General features: G+C 41.9%; 1 long non-coding RNA gene and 1 other non-coding gene across 2 annotated transcripts; one reads left to right on the forward strand and one right to left on the reverse strand.

Moving 5' to 3' along the window:
* The first annotated feature begins 322 nt into the window (after nucleotides 1-322).
* On the forward strand, nucleotides 323-3,667 carry LOC146566296 (uncharacterized). The gene is made up of 3 exons (XR_014894033.1): nucleotides 323-1,578; nucleotides 1,877-1,967; nucleotides 2,389-3,667. It is a non-coding gene; the product is annotated as an uncharacterized LOC146566296 (long non-coding RNA).
* A 4,100-nt stretch (nucleotides 3,668-7,767) lies between these two features.
* On the reverse strand, nucleotides 7,768-7,860 carry trnai-uau (transfer RNA isoleucine (anticodon UAU)). Its single transcript is given in 2 exon segments — nucleotides 7,768-7,803; nucleotides 7,823-7,860. It is a non-coding gene; the product is annotated as a tRNA-Ile (tRNA).
* Between the last annotated feature and the right edge of the window lie 15,117 nt (nucleotides 7,861-22,977).

Raw genomic sequence — 22,977 nt, forward strand, 5'->3', positions numbered from 1 at the left:
GTGGTTCTCACCTCAGATGTTTCTGATTTCTTTCCCTCTGTGAGACATCAGAAGTGTAGAAGCTGGATTAGCATCATGGACTGTGGGAACGTCAAAGACTCGCACACAGATACAGGCTAATTACCAACACTGGAGCCTGGACTTCTAGGATGGTCAACACGGGGTACACCTCTCACACCAGTATCCGGATGGCTGACGTTGTTGTTCTGAAGTTCTGACTGTAAACGTGTTTATTTCTGCTTTGATACTGGAGTCCGTGCAGACCGACATCAAGTGGACATCAGAAGAACTGCAGATGTTTGTTCTTCTGCGCTGACAGCTTCGGAGGGTGCTGTCGATGTCCCAACGCTGTTGTGATAAGGAGGCGGCAGAGATGCACAGAGTGTGGCCCCGCCCACTTCAGTTTTACTCAACCAATGGAATGTTTTTTCAGACTTTAGCTTCCGAAATGTACATTTTTCTTTTTCCTCCTGTCCTCCAGTTTAGCCAATCTGGAACCAGTCACACACACACACACACACACACACACACACACACACACACACACACACACACACACACACACACCATCTGTTTTCTCCAATTCCCTAAATCTGTCTGAATCATCTGGAGTCACAGCTAAATCTCCTTCAGGACTCAGTTTGTGTGCCTGTGCATGTGTGTACTTGTATTACTCATTTTGGGAGGACAAATATCTTCCCCACACTCCCAACTTGGGGACTCATCTTCCTTCGGGGGACAAAAATTAAGTCCCCATAAGGTACATCGGTAAATTTCTGGGTCACGGTAAGGGGAAGCTTCCAGGATTAATACAGGCTGGAAAGATGGAAGCATGTGTGGCAGTGAGTATTTCTATCTTTGTGAGCACCAGTTTGAGTTTTAGACTCAAATACTTTAACACGAGCTTTCAAAGTTTTTTTCCTTTTAAATTTGGTTGCAGGTTAGAACGAAGTCACTGCACGTCCTCACAAAAAATGTGTTGATGGCTGAGAGCAGTCCCAGCTGAACGTGGAACAGAGAGTTGCTGATGAGTGAAATATTTGTCCTTTTTTTGTTTTCTAACAGCACGCTGTCTCCACATACTCGGCTTGTCATCTGCCTTTTGCCCTCCAAAGTAAATGATAAGTCACTGGATGATAATACGTCACTTCATCGCACGACTGGAGCCTGAGAAATTCTAAATACACAAGAACACACATGCTCCAGGCATTTGTTTTTTATGAGGTTGATAGAAAAGGTCAAATAATAGATAGAATTCATTTTTTTAGACATTTTCAGATGCTTGTATTGCAGCAGTAAATTTTTCTGTAATTATGAGGGATGTCACAGCACAATCGTTACGATTTAAGGCATGAAGGGAGGATAACCTGTTGCATAACCAGGTCCTGTGAAAGGCTGTACCCCCTTTGCTTTGTGCTCTCCGTTCAAGGTTTCCTCCATCTAGCATCTACAGACAGGGAAGGCGCTGACTTGACGTATGTAGGCTCAGACCTGTGGGGAGGAGAGGCACTGAAATCAGAATAATAATCAGACCACTTCATTGAATCCAGAGGAAATTATGTGCTGCAGCTCATGAAGGTAAATCAGGGGAAAAAAGATTGTTTTCTTAAATGTTATAGTGATGAAATAAGAATGAGTTTTAATGACATTTTTAAGGAAACAATATTGAAAATGTGAAAAGTCACAGACTATAAGAAGATCCTTGAATCTCAGCTTTGATCAAACTTGCATGGTTAACTTTGCCATCTGTCTGTCCATCTGTCCACACGTCTGGGTCATGGGGGTATATGTCAGTGTTACATGGTGAGAGGCAGCTTTACAGACTGTTCTACTTTAAATAAAGCCTGGCTAACAGTGACTTTGATGTTTTTTACAGAAAGTCGAACCTCTACAACCGAGAGTAAAAGCAGAAAGGACAGAAACGTGAATGCTTCTGGTACACAGCAAAACTGAAGACGGATGTGAGCGTGAGTGATGTCTTTTATTTTTCCTGGGAGTGTTGTGTCGACTGGTAAAGTGCTTAGAGAGCATGAAGCAGCTGGACAGACCTGATAACTAGTGTGCTACCTGCCAAACACACACACACACACACACACACACACACACACACACACACACACACACACACACACACACACACACACACACACACACACACACACACACACACACACATTGTGAACTTATTCATGTAAATATTCAAACATTCTTCTTGGTTGTTTTCATTTAAAGAAAAAGACATTTGAACCTCTTTGAAATAGATAAAGGAGTGCTTCTTCTTGAACAGAGAAAATTAGCATTTCCAGTCATTAATTCAACCAACATGAATACATTTTAAATCTTTGGCATGTTTTCTGAAAGACATAGTTTCTGTGTATTAATTTATAGGAATGCACCCCCAGATTCACCTTGAATGCTGAAACTGAGGAAGCTTTCGGGTGACCTCGACATGAGGTGAACATGCAACCCTCTCAGCTGGAATCAGATGCGCTTCCATTGCACCACAAGGTCCCACTTGCACACCTTCTTTTCCTCTCTACACAAGTTGTTAAATGCAGGCCTGTAAAAGGACTAATTTGACCGGTCAACAGAACTAGGACTACCAAAAGACACCACAAGGCCAGCCAAAAATAAGCCAGCGGATACCAAGACCTCCTCACTGGTCAACATGAAGCTAAGTGTTTTGGGTATGTCAAACTAGGAGACCAAGGACCCAGTGGAGAGGCTATGCCTCTCAGCTGGTGTGAGAACACCTCAGTGTCCCCCAGCAAAATGTGGAGGTTGGAGGAGGTGGCTCTGGAGAGGAATGTGCAGCATTTATTTTACCACTCTGCTGGCTCCATAGTTCTGTCCAACATGTTTCCTAAACAAACAACCCCAGAAATTCATTGACCCAGATGTGATGAGAAAACAGATCACACAATTTTGTCACAAGGTCCAGTTGGTAGCCAAAAAAAGTTTAGGGAGTTTTGGAAATAGATAAAGTTGTTCTTGAACAAAAAAAACTTCTTCAATTGTCAACTCAACAATGTGTAGTAACAGAACAGTTGAAGGCACTCATTTTGACCTTGGCATGAGTTGAACACACAACCTTCTGAGCTGAAATCAGATGCGCTACCATTGCGCCACGAGGCAAGACACATGAGCTGGAAAAGTTTATGGAATTTTTTTCTCATTGAAAAACTTCAAGACTTCAGTAAATCTGAACTTTTTGTTTTTGAAGCCTGACGAGTCAGAAATGGAACCCCCCAGTACACCACCAGTTTCATATTTTGAAGGGGTTGGTTGGGTCGGGTAAATTGACTGATTTTCAGTTACAACCTTGTTTTCATGCTCTCATTATAGCAAAGGGTCTGCTTGTCCCGCAACATAATTAATATGGGCCATGAACACTACTACAAAGAAGGACGTCAAAGCAAGAGTATACCTGCTGCTTGGACTGTGGCATTTCCTTAGACTCTGGTAACACAGGGTTGTTTTTTTGTAGCCATTTCCCCCATTGCCCGATTTTAAAAATGGCTGTTTTAATTTTCGTAAACTAGACGCTGCCAGCTGAGGTTCTTTCTAATAGTTGAGAAAGTGGAGTGGGTAGGGGTGAGCTGTTGTTACTTTTAACCCATCGTTTTCTCCTGTTTTTGGATAGGACAAGGAGGTCAGACTCTGTCTTTGTTTTGCTTCTTTTTTCTCTCCATGGGGTTATAAGTGCGGGCATCATAGCTTAGCTTTGTGCTGTTTATCATTTTGGCCTCGGCTGACGCTGAAGTGTTGATGCTCCTGTTCTGTTGTTTTCCCTCAGTACTTCATAAATAAACGCCATGTAATAATCAGTGTTTGTTTCCTGTGGCTGCTTGGGTCTTGGGGGGTCAATAGACTATGTGCCTCATCCATTGCAGGAGCAGCCTGGACCCAGAAACAGGGAAAAAAACGAGAAAAGTAAAAATATAGTTAGTTGAAAACATTAAATGTTGCGGGTATTTTACAAACTGCTGAGACTGTTTGATTTTGTTTGTTCCCTCCAAATGTTAAAGTTTCATTGGGTTACATGTTGTAAAGTAAAATGTCCATTATAAGAAACTAACTGCTAAAAAGCATTGCTAGTAGCCGTGTTTCAAAGAGAAGTAAATGTTTGCTAATTCATATACATTACAGCATTTCTTTGGGTCAGTAAGTTTTATTCTGACTCCTCATGTTATGCTTAAAAACTGTTTACGCTGCAGTTTGGAGTGTCACGCTAAAATTACCTAAAGATAGCTGCAACTGCTGTGTGAATGTAGCGACTCAAGCTGAGCACTCAACACGCCAGACGTTAACCTCCCCGTCAGCCTGAAATGTACCTGAGGATGATGAACGACTGCGAGGAGACGAAACCGAACACACCAAGGAAGAAGAAAATGACCATAGAGAGAAAGTACTTCTGTTTTTAGACATTTAGCTTTTCTTCATTCCTGGAAGTTGTTCTTTCTGCAGATGCTGTTTTTTTCCCTCTTGTTTCCTTCTGTCTGTCTTTTCTCCAGACTTGGTATTTTGCCAGGAGCAACAAGGTGAATTAACAGAGGACCCTAATCCAGACGGACATGAGCCGGTGGATCCTGTCGTCCACAGGTTAGCTGAAGGCTAATCAGTAAATTCAAACTGACTGTCGGGAAGAGACGCTGCTTATCACACTCCTGAGGGAGGAAGAGCCAAAGGCATGCTAACTCATTTTATATAGAAAGAAGAACTGATGAGGTAAATGGCATTCTACAAACTGAAATTAACAATTAACATCGACTGTGAACGATCAAACAGCCTGTTTATTGTCATCATGAATACATTTAAATAACTTTTTCTCCTGCTTTGATCACATTTTTTCAGTTTTAGTGAAGTTGAACCACAGTTTTATGACCCTACACCTGTTTTTATAGCTCCTGATACATGTCAGGTACACAACGTGACCCACTTTTAAAAACAGTCCACAGCTCGAGGTCGGAAGGACTGGTACTGCCAGCGAATCACTGCTCAGCACATTGTCACAGCAACTGATTTTTATCCTCTTATTAATTTCATCTGTTTCTAGTATAGATAAAACCTAATTGGTTTGGTGTAGGCAGTAAATGGTTTGGGCTTAACTATGAAATTGTCCCTGTTTAAAAAGCTCAGTGTAAAAGACAGACTGTGACGCCAAACAGCTTTGAAGTCCTGATATAAAGTTTCAAGCTGAGGCTTTTCTCAAAACCAAGGAATGGATACAACTCATCTGGAAATTAATTGTCAACCACAAGTTGTTAGCCAATGGGCAAACCTTATGTAATCCTACTTCTTACATTTAGAGTGACCAAAATTTACTAATTGGAATGAATATTTCATGCTGTGAATTAAAATATGCTGTATAGCCCACAAAGTCATCGGTTGTTTAGTTTTACTGGATGGCTTTTGAAAGGAAAACACATAAAGGCACTTCTGCGTTGAGTTTATACTCTTTATTGGACTGAAGACTCTCAGCAACATGTGCTGAAGGCACAACCTCACTTCCAGAATGTTGGGTTGGTGTGTAAAGTGTAAATAAAAAATAGAAGTCAAAGATCTGTAAATCATGGAAACTCGTATTTTATTCACAGTAGAACAAAGCAGACAGACAAAAAGTGACATTTTGATTCTGATGGCAGCAACACATGTCGTTGAAGAAGGTAACAGTGGAAGAATTAAATCCTTCCAGTACTTACTGACATTGCTGATAAATGTAATCAGACTCAAGCTTTCAAGACCTTTCAGTAACACAATGTCCTTTTTCAGAGGCTGCCTCCTTCGGATCCACCATCTACACAGACTCTGATGTTTCAACATGTAAAAGCATTGATGGACATAACCAGCATACAATTTGATAACCCCAAATCAACTGCACACAGCTCACTCATGCGACGGAACATTCGTTCAGACAGATCCAAACCTTTGTCCCTTGTGGTTGTCTTTCTGTGTTTCGGTGCATGTTTGCCTTGTGATGATCAGTGAGTTGAGGTGGGAGGTCATCACGCTTCTTAATTCTCAGCTGCATGGCCGCAAGCAGGGAGGGGAGGAAAGCAGAGTGAAGAAGTGGAGGTTTATGAAACAAACTGATGGCTGGAACAACTGCGTAGCACATATGGCCTTAGGCAGGGAAAGACAGGAGGGGAATACAAGATGGAAGAGGAGGACTGAGAAAGGAGAAGTAAGAAGAAGAAAATGAGAGAAAAAAGCTGGCCTTACACCAAATCATCTAAAAGACACAACCTGAGGCCTGTTTCAGATTGTTTGGTTGGAAAGTCCAAAGTTTCCCCGTCAGAAAGCAGCACATCCTCGTGTCCAAAATGACCATGTCTTTTTTCCTACTGCCACAAAGGTCATCAGTGATGTTCTGCAGACGGTTATGACAAAAAGATCTTTTAAAAACAATCAGCTTTGCTTAATCCACCATTTCGGAGCTAAAATAAAAATATATAAATGGAAACAAACCATAAACCAAAATGTTCATGTCAGCTTTTTGTTTGTTCCCTTTAGAACATCCATACAAACAACCTGAAGGAAAGCTTTTAAAGAATAGCAGCGTCAAACAGACGAGCGCTTGAAGTTTGTTTTGCCAGATATTTACTTGGTTTAGGTACCAAAACCACTCAATAAAGAAGATTAGTGATTATCTTAGCAGGTTTTTACACTTTACCATGGAATCCAGTGTGTGTTTTGTACTCCTACAGTGCAGATGTTATCAGTGTGAGTTATGGTGTCACATTCTGTTGAGGGGCCTGAAAAAACATTTAATAAACCAAACTCAGGACATCCATCCATATGACCTAGTTAGAGTGTTTAGATTTAGTTTATCCAGCGGACTTCTTCACACTTTCTCTTTCCTCCTTCCAGCTATACTTAGTGTTACTCGTCCCTGTTTGTAAACTGCCACAAATCCAAACAGGGATTTAAGAGTTTTTAGTGTGTCAGCGCCTTCCTGTCCCCTCCAGATCCATTTTCTCTCTCTTTTTTTGGCCCAGTTATCCGAGGAGGATCCAGAAACCTGTCAGGCCTATCAGCACTGCCCAGCGGAGCATTGGAGCCAGACGGACAGATTGGACACAACGGGAGAAAAATGAGCAGAGACTCGTGGGTAATTTGGCGTGATGATACGATTTGATGCAACGTCTGCGACCATTTTCTTTCCCACTTAGTTTCTGTTTCTATGAGCCTGCTTTTTAATCAGGAGGCAGTTGTCTGTTAAATGGATGATTGAGTTTATGGGAAAATAGAAGATCTGTGTAGGTTCGGGGGCTGGACTGAATGAACTGGATTGAAACTAAAACTGTATGGATAAATTACTGCATAATGAGTGGATGGAAAGGCTCGATGAGTCAGTATATGAACAATGCATCACAATTGTTGTTGCTAATTTATCTTTTTTGAAGATACAACTCTGTAAAAACAAACTGAGTAGAAACAAATTGAGTTGTCAATTTCAAACAAAACAATCCTCAAACTGAAAAATTAGAATTGAATATTTAAATAGGAGGCATGCTTTTTAATGTTTGGTATCATGTGAACAGATTTGACTGTTGATCACTCATTCACTATGCTTGTTCCATCTACAATAAACACACAAATCAGAGAGCAACATGGGGTTGGAATCTTGCCCAAGGATATTTGGCATGGAGACTGGAATAGTTGGTCCCAGAAATGACAACCTGCTCTACCTCCAGAGCTACAGGCACCTCACATACTATTGTTATTTGTCTTATCTATTATAAGTAAGAACAAGCCTAAAGACACTGCTCCAGGTGAGGCTTGAACTCACAACCTCAGCATTGCTCAGCCCAGTACTGCCTATAAGTACCACGCGCTAACCGATTGCGCTACTGGAGCTTCAGGTAAACGATGTCCTGATGTATCAATCAGCAGTTTGCTTCTGTCCTCTTTTGATCACCTGCTCTTATTTCACCTATTGTACCTGGAAGTTGATGATTGTCACAGAAGGATGTCACTGCTAGTGGCTTCCTGTGTGGATGAGTCCTCTCAGGAGATATGTCAAACTTAGCAACTCAGAAAACTGAACTTTACTTTGTCTGTAATGTGCTTTTTCACATCTACTGCTTTTCATTATCGAAACCTAAGCAAATTAAAGCTGTTGCTTAGTGTTTCCTGACACACTCTCTCTCTTTTGTGGTGTAAAACTAGTTTTTTAATCTAACCTGTCATGTTCCCCATAGTGAGGATTTTTAAAGCAGGTAAATGTCTGCATTTGGAGGGTTGGGGGTGATAAAGGTGGAGATCATTTTACTTCTGACACCCCTGAGAAACCTTCTGTGGTATTACTTTCCCGTTAATAATCTTTCATTAGTGTTTGATCAGGTTTCAAGAGTAAAACTACTCGATTAGGTTTACAAGGTAAACCGTTTAGATAGAAAATAAAATAACTGTAAATAAAACTAGGTTTGGGTGTAAAAAATTGTTGCTACTTTTTCTTGTTTGTAAGGATGATTTATCCCGGAGGACTGAAAAAACATCTGGTAGACCTGCAAACAGGGCGTGAAACATACTGTATCATAGTTTAATTTATATTGGTTTCAAAGTTTATTTGAGAGAAACAAATATTCAGCGAGTCTGCGTTCAAAACAGAGCCCAGTCCAATGGACATGTGGGGCATAATTAGTATAAGCCTGCACGCACATGAAAAGATTAGCTTACCAAAGGTAGCTTGTTAGCATTACTAGCACCAGTTGTTTTCCTTTGTTGCATGCTAGCATCCACACACAGGTGCCAAATGTGGTTACACATCGCTTCAGTAGCACCACAACATGTTTGAACCAACATGGAACTGGAGTTTTATGTTGATAAAACATGAAGAATTCGTTTTACCAACGAATTTTTTTAGTGCTGACTAGCAGGAACACCAACATTAAAATGTATCCCTAGTCCCTCAAGACAGGTCGATCCTTCTATTGTGGCCATTTCATCTTTTGTCAAGATATCAGGCTGTGAAGTAGGAAAACTGATTAATTACTGGGTGAATCATTGCATACCCTCAATAATTTCAACTGTGTGACTTGATTAATGATAGAAGGATTGATAGTGATGAACATTAGTAGACAAAACAGACTAATGAGTGATGAGATTAATGGATTGAAGTATAGATGAATAAACATGTGGCCTGCCTGTGTGCTGTCAGAATGGATGGATGGACGAGTAAATGTTGGATGCTGTATGTGAGGATGATGGATGGAGCCCTGCTGGCTCTCCAGATTGATGGATAACAGACTGGATGGATGGTTGAACTGTAAGCATGAACCGTGAAGTGTTTCCAAAAATATTCCAGTCAGAAAAAACAAAAACTCCACCTGACAAATTTCCCAAGCGAGGAGGAGAACAATGGGAAAAGTGAGTAAGTGTGCAAATAAATAACCGAGTTCAGCGGCTTCACAAAGACATGAAGAGGATTAAGATGAGAAAAATAAACACAACACAGTATAACTCCAAAGGGTTTATGAAGAGGGCAACAGTTTGATATGAAGGAGAATAACAGGAGTGGGCATGCTGTCACAATCATGTGTGGAGAGTGTGTTTACTCTGAAAAATAATGCAGCGAGTGCTGTGTTATGATTAATCATCCCGCCTTAAGGCTGATTTTAATCGGCCGGAGATATTATGTTTTAAACAGAGATCAGAAGAAATAAAGTCTGTTGAATACATTTTTCACTCTGCATTTACTGGTCAGCTTTCTTTGAGATAACGTGAACGTGCAGTCAGTTGTAGAGAAACTCTTAGTACTGATGCACTTTGACGTATCCATCCATGCATTCTCTGCTGCTTATCCAGGTTCGGGTTTAAACAGGCACATCGGGACTTCCCTCCCCACGGCCACTTTATCCAGCTCATCTTGGGGGACACTGAAGCTGGGTCTGCCCCAGGGCTTTCTCTTCTCCCACTAAAGGGCATCCTAGTCCTTCAATGTGGATGAGTAGCAGCTCTACTGTGAGCCTCTCAAATGGTAAATGGGCTGATGTACATATGATGTACATACAGTGCAGACAAGTACTTTGTCTGATATTTGCACACACTCCAACAGATGAATTAGTAGCAAGGATACTACAGGGTCACCAGTAATTGGACCGGCGACCCTCTGACCCACTCTTCCTCCTGTGTCAGGGTTGGTTTTTACAGCCAGCAGTGACCTTGTGGAGTTTAAGCTGTCAGCTAAAACAAGCAATTTTGGTGGTTGTATGTGTGCCAAGTTGCATCACTGTTACGCAGAAAACTAATCACGCACTAGAATTTAGCTCGACAATTTTAAGTGCAAACTTCATGGACCATCTATACCACACGGCCAAAACTATTGTTTACAAGTGATCACATTTAAGGTGTAGCAGCTGTCACCTGTAGAAAGGGCTACACTTCCTAAGAGACTAAGTTGCAGAGTTGCAACACAAAACCAGAAATTTTGAAAAGTGCACAAAATAAAGTGTAAGGTTTATTTTGTGCAGTTCCCTCCTTTACATGAGCAACTGTATACTGTAATACTGAAGGTGAGAGTTGTGTGTATAAAACGAGGAAATTAAATGACAAAATGCAGAATCATTCCTTTGTGTGAAATAACCTGTTACTTACACAGCCCCTCTGTGAGTCTGAGTCCCTCCACCTGTCTAAACCAACCAATGTGTGTCATGAGAAACGGCACATATTTGTGGCAATAGTAAAAAAAAACAACTATACAGGTCAGACCTCAAAGACCTCGTAATTGTTTTGATTTCAATTTGGATTTACGCCATCAACTTATCAGAAGGAAGTGAGTCATTGCTATCCATCCCATTCAGATTGTTCGCAGGGACCCTTCAGTGCACAGTGCCATTAAAGTTATTGAAGGCAAAGATGGTTTCCAGATGCTGTTTTGTAGGTAATATTCTTGATCCCTTCCTTGCTGTTGGTACCAGAGTTTTGGTGTCAGATTGATGGTTTAGAACGCCAAAAAGTGTTGCCCCGTTTATGATGAACAGCTTCTGTTGTGCACAGTGAGCCGTGGATGTGGAGGTGTTGGTTATTTAGCAGGCTTTGTGGTGAGTCATCATTCATCCTCTTGTGAGGTTCATCTGTTAAACACTCTGCCAGTGCTGTTGTTTTTCAGGCATTAACATACTGAACCAATGAGTCTGCAATATTAGCATAAAACTAAGCCTTCAATGGTGACACTTCATCATTATTGTGGATATAAACGCCTTTTTCAAAACTGCAACTCAAGTAACTGTCTCCAAACTTTAGCTTGTAAACTGGATATACTTTTGTTTTTTCAGACTATTCTTGGTAAACACTGAGGATGGTTGTGTGGGAAAATCTCAGCAGACCAACAGTCTCTGAAGTACCAACCCCACCCTAGCATGATTGCTCATGCTACATTCAAAGTTACTTAAATCAACTTCCCATTTCTTCCCATTCTCGTGATTCAGCTGAACTTCAGTAGTGGTGTGACACACCTGGTTATAACGACACTCGTTATAACCAGGTGTTATAACTCCTGGCTCTGTAAACACTGCCAGGAGTTTATGGCTCAGTCTCTTTCGGGTCATGCTGCATAAAATATACATTTTGTTTTGTTTGGATTCACAGTCGAGTCCACGCCTTGCGTGTCACACCCTGTTTCAAATACCAAAATGGTGACAGCACAAACACTCATCTAGAGGCTCCATAGCAAGACAAACCAGTGGGGGGCGTCACCGTGGATACGTTCGTCTTTTATATTGTCTATGGTAGTGACACTCTCAGGGGGCCAGCACTTACCTCCCGTCACCATGTGGGGCTGCCGGTGTACAAACACGTCTCATATCTCATGTAATACAACTTTCCTGCGTAGCTCCCTTTTGATTTGGATTCAGTTGCTTCAAAGGCAAACGTCCTTTTACAAGAGAAGAAGAACCACCTGCGGGGCCGTCTCACCCTGAAAAGTGTGTCTGAAAGAAAGAAAGAGTGTGAGACTCTAAATTTGTACGAGTGTGTGTGAGAGGAAAAATTGTGTGCGTGTGTCTTGTAGAAAGTCTCGCTCCTCATCTCTGACATTTCCAGGTCACTCAGTTATCAAATGGCTTCTCCGCCCCCTCGCTTTCCTCTCCCTCTTTTTCTCTGGTTTTACCTCACCATCTCTGGGAGGCAGAGAGGGTGAAAGAAAGGAGGAGAGGAAATCAGATTAAAGGTGGAAAAGACAGAAAGAAGAGTGTTTGATTTGATTTTGATTTGATATACCTTTATTAGTCCCACAACGGGAAATTTAATAAGGCTGCCGACGTATTGCACGCAATGGCGGCACCATCTTACCCTCCGACCATACATACAGTACATTACACAAAACATCACATGGGGAAGACAGGTCAGAGAGGTCTAACAATGGAAAATGCACCACATGAGGAAAGATAAGGAGAAAAAAATAACTCCCCCCAGACTGAGCTCCAACAGGGAGATGGAGGGGGGGAGTGTGTGCATATCAGTGTATATGTATGTGTGTGCGTGTCCAGAGTTCAGTTGAGACAGTGTCCTTCGCCCTGCCAGGCTAAGTAAACAGTCTGCCAGCCAACCCAGGTGGCCTTGCATGGAATGGGGGGAACAGACTAAACACAGTCGTTATCAGGGTGTTTTTTGTTCGGCTCCAGCCTTGAGACAACAGCTGGTGCCAAAGGGGTATCCGCATGAAGTGATGGTGCTTTTTACTTTAGTGCGAACAACTCATATGAATTTCAAAGCAGTTCTAACAGTCCAACACTGGTCTCTCAATCTCCCATTGGAGAGCCGCGAGCTTCGCCATACTTGCGTTCTGTGATGTTGTCATTCTTGTGCTCAAAGAGGCGATTTCTGAGAGCTCACGACAGTTTGCCTCCCCGAGATGTAATCCAGTCTGCAGTCAGAGATCTTATTCTGAGTATTTACAGCAGCCGTAAGCCTCTCCAAGATCTTATCCGTGCTGCACTCAATGAGCCCATTTTGAGAAACTCACGCCTCTCCCATCGTTTCAATCCCAGCGGGCAGCCTTGTGGGGGGTTTGAACAGCTGGTTCCGCTTCCTTAATTCTTCGATAAGTCAGGGCCAAGCCAGCTCCGATCAGCCAGAACCCTGTTATCATGGTTCCGAATAGGTAGATATCTTCAGCACTCAGGCTCACCCAAGCCCAAACTTCTCGTTGAGAAAGAGGTGTCAATTGCATTCAGGGACCAGTTGATCAAATCCATAATTCCTCTTTTAGGTTTTAGAGAACAGACTGTGAGAGAGTGTTCCAGGGAAAATACAAAAAAACCCCCACGAGACTAGACAAGGACATAAGAGGCTAAGCAGGGAAGCTAAGGGAGAGGAGGAGAGGAGAAAAGTGCGACCGCCTTCGTCAAGAGCAAGAGCAGAACCCATGATGGAAGTCTGGTGGGTTTTGCTTAATCAGTATGTATAGAGTCCCACAGGGTCAGCCAAATATCAAAACAAAAGTCTAAATCTCTGTGGGTTATAAACAGCACATATTCTAATAATCCAATAATCAGCCAACTCCAGAGTAAACTGATTATCCGGTCGTTAAGTGATGACGTGACGAATCCTACTTCCGGGCCTAAAGTAGTCTGCGTTTAATATGGCTTTTGTGTTGTTAACATGTTTAATGTTTTGTATTTTCTTCTATTTAATCTCAAAAAGCTCCTAAAACAGTCAGTGATCACGTTAACTTTTATCAAGTGGGAATAAAGTTAGCTTGTTTATATTATGCTAACATAGCTGTGTCGCTAGCGGTCACGTAGTGCATCATTAAATACCAGCTAGCCCAACTTCAGTAACCCTACAAACGCCACTGCTGTTTAGTTTTCTGTCTTCATTTATGCTGGAAGTGATAACAGAGCTGTACGTTTTAATTTGTTTCCAAAACCCCGCAGTCAAGACATGCTATGTTGTATTTAGATAGAAGCTAGCGAGCTAACTCCCTGCTAACTTCTAACTCCGTTAAATGTCATAAATTCCGTTTTCATGGATGCCTGGATGTTAAACTCAATTGTTACACCTGGTAGAGCAGAACGCTGATCATTTTATTAAAGATGAAAGACTTTAGACAGTTTTTCAACTCTCAGTAATGCCATAGTGATCGTTTGATATATGGACCTGCAGCGGAGTTTAGGCCCAGACACGGCTAGTGACGTCAGACTTAAAGACTGGATAGCTGTCAGCTGCAGAAGTGTTACTCCACATCTTTCTCTCACAGATGATTGACATACTGGGTGAGTTTGCCCAGATGGTCCACAGTTAGACTTACTGATGATGGACACTGGTCTCCCTCAGAAATACCATTTGTCATCGATTCTTTTCATAACTTGAGAAGAAGAAGAAGAGTCATCTGCAAGTTGTCGTATTTGGTGACCACGGGATCGCTTCTCTAGTGTTTTTGCAAAACCTCTATCTTACACCGAGGCAGTTTGTAGAAGTAAAAGTGCTGAGAATTAACCACTCCAAATCTGAAAATCTGTAAATCTGTGGCACAATCTGCTTATAAATGGGGAAAAGGTGGAATGCCAAGTCCGGGTTAGGGAGTTTTTCCTTCCCACTGTCACCAAAGTGCTTGGTCATGGGGGTGGTGTGACTGTTGGGGTTTCTCTGTATGACTAAAGGGTCTTTACCTTACAATATTAAACACATTGAAGTGACTGTTGTTGTGATTCAGCGCCATGTAAGTTACACCGAACTGAATTGACATGACTGTCAGTCATCTCTAGCTGCCATGTTGCTGCTAGTCACTTCCTGTGTGTAGGAGGATCCGAGTTTGCGCCACTACTCCTCCATACTGTTAAGGAAGTGGTTGGAGAGAGGGAGGTGACAAGTGAAGTAATTAAGTGCATTTATCTTTATTTTTACTATGATAATGTGTAGAGACACCTTCTACCATAAAGATGAAACTGCTCTGAATTAAATTATGATAAACTTTGTTTGGCATTAGTGTCACAGCAACCTCAACGTTAAACACAATCTCCAGTTTGGCATTTTTCCCGTGTTGTTTTGAAGTCGTAACTACTTTGTGTAAAACATGAACCACTGAAAAGTTTGCAGAGAGTTTCACATGTTTTTCTTTAGTTGAGTCTGATTCTGTTCACGGTTTTCATCTGCAGGCTTCGTCCAACAAATAGAAAACCTCGTGCTGTCTGTGTCTGAGGAACAAAGCAACAGACGAGCTTCAGTCTCTGGAAAACAAATTGATTTCTGCTGTTTAAAGTTTTTATGCTGCGCTTCCACAGTCTGTCTCTGAGAAAACCAAAGATAAAACCTTTTATTACTTACTTTACTTTTATTTTCTTCTTTTATTGCAGCTGTTCTCCAACGTCATAAAGTTTAAACTTTCCACCCACAGATGAATATGAAAGACTAAATAATAACACATGAATTAGTGACACCGTGGCAGTTTCCTCTCTAACCAATAATCCCTGAAGTCAAAGTCAAAATATTCTACACTTTGCCCAGCAGTCAGAGACCCAAACATGTTGAGTTAGTTATCAAAGAAACAAGGAAATTGGAAAAAAATCCCCATTTGGGAAGTGGTTACCAGCAAAGACCCAATCAGCTGTTTCCCTTTTGGCTTTCTGCTGGTTAAGTAATTGATTAATAAATCAAAGCTCAGCCGAGGCTACCAGAGTGCTCCCCGCAGAATGCTAATGTTTCCACGCTACCCTTTCCTCTTTTTGTTTAGCTCTCCTGGTTAATTTCTTGTTAATCTTATTATGTTTATTTAAAACTGAGAACACATCACCCTCCGTGCAGACCGCAGCATGGGAAGGCTGGATGTAGACGGAGAGTTATTGTTCATCACCAGAAAATAGAAAAAAATAAGCTGCTGATTTTAACCCGTATACATGTCCAAATTCTGAAAGGAAAATGGAAGTGATGAGATTATGCTTTTTGTATACAGCACACACATTTCTACAGAGCAGCAGTGTGTGTGTGTGTTTGTGTGTGTGTCAGGGAAACTGTGCGTAGGAGGGGGAATACACAATTTGTTGTGCTTACAGCTGAGGTGCTGAAATCAGCAAAAACATTTTGCTTCAGAAGAGTTTTGCTCCCACTTACGGCTGCTTTCACTGCACATTCCCCTGTTACAGCTGAGAGGGACGCAGGCGCGCGCACGGCTGCTGTAATTGGTTCGCTTCACCTGCTGAGACTCACACACACACACACACACACACACACACACACACACACACACACACACACACACACACACACACACACATACAGGTGACAGGTAAACAGAATTGTCAAAATGACAAGACAACCCTGTTTAGGGAGTCAGCTGACTCCCAAAGCAGCAGCCCAACACTCAGAGCTGGATTAATGCTCCAGAGTGAGGACGTGATGAAATATTCTGCCCTGCTTGTTAACTGAACACACTCACAGAAATTTGGTCCAAACCAGTTTAAAAGAGGTGGTTTCATGCACTCAGGGCAGTAACCTGAAGAGTTTATCTCTGGGGAATTCATGGATGGGAAGAACCTCTGCTTAGTATTCCACCTTTAATCTGTTTACAAAATAATATTTAATTAGTATTTTTTTTTTAAATATCGAATTTTTAGTGAAATGGGAGCCTGTGTTGGAGGTTTCAGGTGTTAAAAGTCTAACATAAAACCAAAAACGTCCTTGAATAATCACATTACTTTGATATAATATTCATTAAGCACTTAAATGTGCTCTACGCAACGGTGCTTTCATGTATTAGATGCTTTTTATGCCAAGTACACATTAACTTCATAAAAAAGTGTTTGGTTTTTACTAACATCATGTGCATCATGTAACATCATGTAACATTTATTACGTTTATAAGTTAGTGAGGAACATTAGCTACTGTTAGCTTAGAAACCGTGAATCACTAACACTATCAGTTAAGATAACTCTTTATTGTCATTGCACAGTCATACCTAGAACAGTCCGATGAAATTAGAAACTGTCCCACGGTGGCACTACGCACAACACAACACAACACAACACAACACAACACAACACAACACAACACAACACAAACAAGACAACACCACTCTAAGTTAATAAATAAAAAGAAGAAATAAAAAGAATGAGTGTATGGATGCTCCATATAAGAACCTGTCCATTTACCATTTACTGTAGATTGTTGTCAAATGACTTCGCCAGCTAATGTAATTCATGATACTAAACAATGTCAAACAGCATCTAAGCCATCAGCTATCTGTGACTCAGCTAGCTGTGGTGAAGCATTGGGAGCTTCATCATGAAAAACCACAGATTTCACTTAAATGGCTATTGGTGTTCTTGGAGCTGCTCTTTAAGCTTCTTTATGATATTTTAAAGGTCTTTTGTGGGTTTTACTGAGGCGGATTTACTGTTTTCTGTTTTTGTCATGAAATTCTTGAAATAAACAGCTTATAAATAATAGTGCCTTTTTCAGCTCTCATCACCGAGTCATTTTTTATTATGGTAAATGGCCTGCATTTGTATTGCGCTTTTCTAGTCCCTAAGGACCCCAAAGCGCTTCACACTACATTCAGTCATTCACCCATTCACACACACATTCACACACTGGCGATGGCAAGCTACGTTGTAGCCACAGCTGCCCTGTGGCACTGACAGAGGCGAGGCTGCCGGACACTGGCGCCACCGGGCCCTCTGACCACCACCATCACTGGTTTTTCTTTACACAGTGAGGATAAGAACAGGTGCTGTGCTGCGTCAACAATTACTCTGACATTTACATTGAACGATGATGGAGGAAGCTATTGCTCCTCCATCTCCCACATCAGCCCAGAGGCAAACAGATCAGCAGTATCTGGTAATGATAATATGGCGGTATGAAAGTACAAACACACGCTCAGCCACTGTGCAACTTCCCAAAGAGTCCTCAAATAAGGGGATTTTTTTTGTTCTTGCTTTATAAGTTAGATTAGATAGTAAATGTTAGCATTTTTTCTAATTGGTTCAATACTTGTCAGCCCAGACTCTTTGATTTCATGTTTGCAGTGATTGAGATTGCATAGAGATGCTTTAACTTCTCACAGAGTGACCATATGCAGATGGCTGACCAGTGTGATGCTTTTTTTACAGCCTGGATATTTGTGAGAGTTAAGATGTAGATCGATTTGGCATCTCCAGTGTTTTTCAGGCCTTTTTTCAGCTGAAGTGCTTCTGACTCTGGGCTCATTCTTTGGAGATTCAGGTCTTTCCTCGTCAGCAGCTAATGTCTGATGTTTTCTGGGAGAGTTTTGTGAGATCCTCTGGGTTCATAAACTGGGAATTTGTACTTCAAGTTCAAGTCAGTCCTGTCTTCTCTAATAAATCTTACTGGCCATAGTCCAATCATTTTCAAACGTTGGCGGATTCTGGTTCATCTTGTCATCAAAGTCCTCAAAGAAAGAAAATGCTGTTCTGTACGGCTGACCAAACAAGACAGCAAGTATCTGACGAAGATGCACCAAGCTGCAGTTGCCCATTGTGGGGACAAACAGACCTGGCTGGGATCTGTTTTGCCCTGTGAGCTGAATAAATTCATGAGCAGTCGTGACTCAGATTTGTTCAAGTGAAAGAAAATGATAGATGGAAAATTTCCCTTACTACATTCATTAGCTCAGTAAAGACTTGTGCTGGATCTCTGCACTTGTGAAAATGAGCTACTGTTACCTTAAAGTGCAATGTTGGCATTTGCTGCTCAGATATTGATGGACAAAGCTGATACACTGGTATACATAATTTTTGTTTTGCTCATTCTGCAAATTCTGTGCGCCGATCTGGGTCATCCCGATCTGCAAGCAGTTTGCTGACTGTAGCATGGGAGATGGGTGGTCTCGTAGGGTGTCTTACATTGAAATCTGCTGCAATGACCCGGTTACTGCGTTCACCAGATATCAACACAATTTCGATCCGCTCCTCACGTGTTAACCTCTTCGACATGTCAATGGCTGTGAACAAAGAGAAACTTGTAAATAACTCATGAAAGAATAAAGTTAGGTTGAAACCAAGCACACCATTGTTGTTCTTGTGACATTACCAATAAGTTTGATGTGTCACATGATCGTCTTCCTATTGAAAAAACAAAAATTGTATCCAAGATGGCCGACTTCTAAATGGATACCATGGTCACCACCCATCTTGAGGAGTTTGCCCCCTCACATATACTAATGTGCCACAAACAGAACTTTAATATCACCAACCATTCCCATGTTATTACGGTGCATCCATATAAATGACCCACCCTGTACATGGAAACAACACCACCATGTGTCTTTCTGTGGTTCTGTTCTTTTTAGCTTTGACCCAGGAGATGATGTCAGGGTTTCAGCCATGTTTCCTGGGACTGTGTTATTAAAGGAAGGCGATGATGTTAGCCAAAGTGCACCTTCTCATCCAGCCAGCATTCATCCTTGAGGTCTTTTCACTTGCAAAACTGAACAACAGCATTTGAAAAGAGTAAACCTCAGCTCTGTGTCACATGGTGTTTTTATGTCTGCCCGATGAAGGCCATGCGCTGCAACGCTCTGCTCGGATAATAGCTGTTCTATAATGTTGTTGTGCGCGCTGTCTTTGCCTTCTTTAAAGACGCCCTTACATACAGATGCTCACGTTGGAGAAGGTCGTGTCGAGTGGACGGTTTAACAAAAGTTAGGTTTCGGTAACTGTGACAAAAGTTTCCCTTAATCAAGTTTGGGAGAGTTGACGGGTGTGATTAACGAGGCCCCGTGCTTTCAGGCCAGTGTTATCAGGTGCATAATTAAACCTGTAAATCAGCGAGACATACATGTACAGTAAGCACGATATGGCTGATATCGTCTAACACAGAGTTGTGTAAGAATTAAGAAGCCCCCTTGCTGTCCCTGTGAAAGGCTTTCTCATTATTACAGCTTCATATTGGACTCACAGGAGCAATAGCAGCAGTGCTTTATTAGCCTACAGATCAGGCTATTAAACATTTTAAGATGAGTTGAGCTTCATTAACGACATCCTGTATCCATATGTGTCATCTAATCTGTCTGACCTCAGGGGAGCTGACGCGGGGAAGGAGGAAGGATGGAGACCTGTTATTTTAGGGTGAGTAACAAGGAAAATCTGCCTGTTTTTCCCACACAAACAACATTCACGTTATTTGATTGGTTATGAAATATTAACCTGAAATACAAAACATGTCCCAGCAGGCACCTGAATCTTTAAACGCACTGTTCATAATTCAGAACTCTGATCAATAAATCATAACAGGGGCGATCGTGGCTCAAAGAGTTGGAAGTTTGTCTTGTAATCAGAAGGTTGCCGGTTCGAGCCCCGGCTCTGACAGTCTCGGTCGTTGTGTCCTTGGGCAAGACACTTCACCTGCCGCCTACTGGTGATGGCCAGAGGGGCCGATGGCGCGATATGGCCGCCTCGCTTCTGTCAGTCTGCCCCAGGGCAGCTGTGGCTACAACTATAGCTGCCTCCACCAGTGTGTGAATGTGGGAGTGAATGAATAGTGGAATTGTAAAGTGCTTTGAGGGCCCCGGAAAGTGCTATATAAATGCAATCCATTATTATTATATGGATGAAACGGGCCGTGTATTCAGGGCTGACTTACTGACTCAAACAACAGCGTGGATGTGTTGCGTTATTTATAATTTACACTCGGGGTAAAAAGGCAGTTCGGGGTTATTAACAGTAACCTTACAAACGTATTCAGATGGTGAGAAAGGCAGACGGCGTGCGTGTGTACAGCTCAATGATTTCTTTCCACATTAATCAAAAAACCTTGAACTTAAGAAACCACACAGAGCTCTCACACACTCTGATACTGTGTGTGTGTTTTCACTGCATAATAGATGACCGACACAGCGCCCTCCCTCACACCGCAGGCCAACACGCAGCTTTACACGGACACAGGAAGTTGTTCGTCTGAACCACGACTCCGTGAAGAAGTGCGTTCCCAGGCGAAGCGTCAGATGACAGTTCTGTGCAGTCACCCCTCAAATAAGGAGGCGCTGGAAGTAAGATTGTGTGGTTATTTAGTGTGACATAAACTCATTTAACATCTTATTTTAATGTCTTGTGGTGCCAGAACAGTTTAAAGTCTATGTTACCAAAGTTCACAGGAAGCTCAGGCTTTGAGACCTGAGTGAGGAATTTGTAGAAATGATAAAAATCATTTGGTCCTGGAAAGATAAAGTAAATTTGAGGTTGTCAAAGGAGCTTGCAAAGAAAAGCGTCTGGACTTCTTTAAGTTGCTTGAAGACGTTTCACCTCTCATCCGAGAAGCTTCTTCAGTTCTAAAGTCAAATGGTGGAGAGTCCCAGATATAAACCTAGTGGGAGTGACCCCCCACAGAGGGACAAAAGGACCCCCTGATGATCCTCTAGTCGCCTGAGCCAAGGTGTGAAACTGGGTGTGGGTCACAATCAGCCAGAGTTTTGGGTGAGTTCATTGTGATACCTGGCCCCACCTTATCATGCGAATTCCTGAGGTCAGATGGCCCAAGATGTGAGTGGGGGGAATTCCCACTAGGTTTATATCTGGGACTCTCCACCATTTGACCTTAGAACTGAAGAAGCTTCTCGGATGAGAGGTGAAACGTCTTCAAGCAACTTAAAGAAGTCCAGACGCTTTTCTTTGCAAGCTCCTTTGACTATGATGACCTGGATGACTGAGAACCTTCACAGACATAAATTTGAGATTATATGGAAAAAGCAAAAGAGGATCCCAAAAGAAAGACTTTACATTAATTTCTTGTGATTTATTTAACATTATTAAATTTTTTTAATCCATATACGTCTCAGCTTATTCAGATTAAAATAATATTTTTCAAGAGTGTTCAGGCCAAGACAGAGAAAAGAAATAGACCTTCTGTTTCTGAAAAAAGAGGAAAGGAATGAAACACAAGTGTGGAGTCGTCCAACAGGAAACTTTCAGTGTTACGAACTTCATTTTCCTCACAGGGGAGTTTAAGTTCACACCAATCACACATTCATTCTTTTGAATTCACTGAACTTCAGAAACTAAAGAGTTTTTATGTTTCAGAAGGACAAACATTGCTGCATGTTAAAAAAAATCTTAAATCTGTGACAAACTTGGTCATCAGTCATATAACATACTGATGACTGCTGACACTCCACCCACTCCACCCTGCCTGCACCTCTCTGCAGTGTCACTCATTAATTTCTGTCTGACTTTCATTCATTTTCTCTCTGGAGCATACCTCCACCTCCACCTCTGTAGGTTGTCCTCCACCACCTACTCTCCTTACAGTTTTCTATCAGGCTGGAAACTGTTGGGGCAGGGATAGCTCAGTAGGTAAAGTGGTCTCCCCATGATCGGAAGGTCGGCGGTTCGAATCCACTTAACGGCTACCCTGAGGTACCCCTGAGCAAGGTACCGTCCCTACACACTGCTCCCCGGGTGCCTGCTTAGTGGGCTGCCCACTGCTTCACTGAGTGAATGGGTCAAATACAGAGAAAAACAAGTAATTTCCCCATGGGGATCAATAAAGTATCTATTATTATTTCTGCTGTTTTTCTGTCTCGACTCAGTTTTGGAACTAGTTTTAGCAATAGCCTTGTGTTGCAGCCGTACTGATAGCTTATCAATGCTTTATCACCACGTCATTTACTTTTATTCAGATAATAATCCAAATCAAAAGAAAAAAGTTAAGACTATGTGATAGGATAAGAACAACAAGCTCCATGTGAGTGCATATTTTCTCTTCTTTTTGAAACATTTGGACTTATTTGGTTTACTGAGAGCTGAAGCTTCTGAGCTTCAGAGGTGTGAAAGCTTTGTTTATGATGCGCAGCTCTCTGCTGCTGCTGAAGCAGAGTTTAAAGTAGGCCACCTAAAAGGCAGAACAAAGCACAGAGAATGCTGGGGTAACTTTTGCTTTAAAAATACATGAGGCGGCGCCCGCCACTCCCCACCTATCAAACATTAAGGAGCAGCGGAAAACACGTTTAACGCACACTCGTTCCCTCACAAGTACATGAAGATACACGGAGGCAAACATCAGACACATGCAGACCTGAA

The sequence above is a fragment of the Mchenga conophoros genome, linkage group LG10 (genome assembly GCF_057382185.1).
Source record: "Mchenga conophoros isolate Kocher_MC1m ecotype Shallow Benthic linkage group LG10, M_conophoros_male_GT1.1, whole genome shotgun sequence".
NCBI lineage: Eukaryota > Metazoa > Chordata > Actinopteri > Cichliformes > Cichlidae > Mchenga > Mchenga conophoros.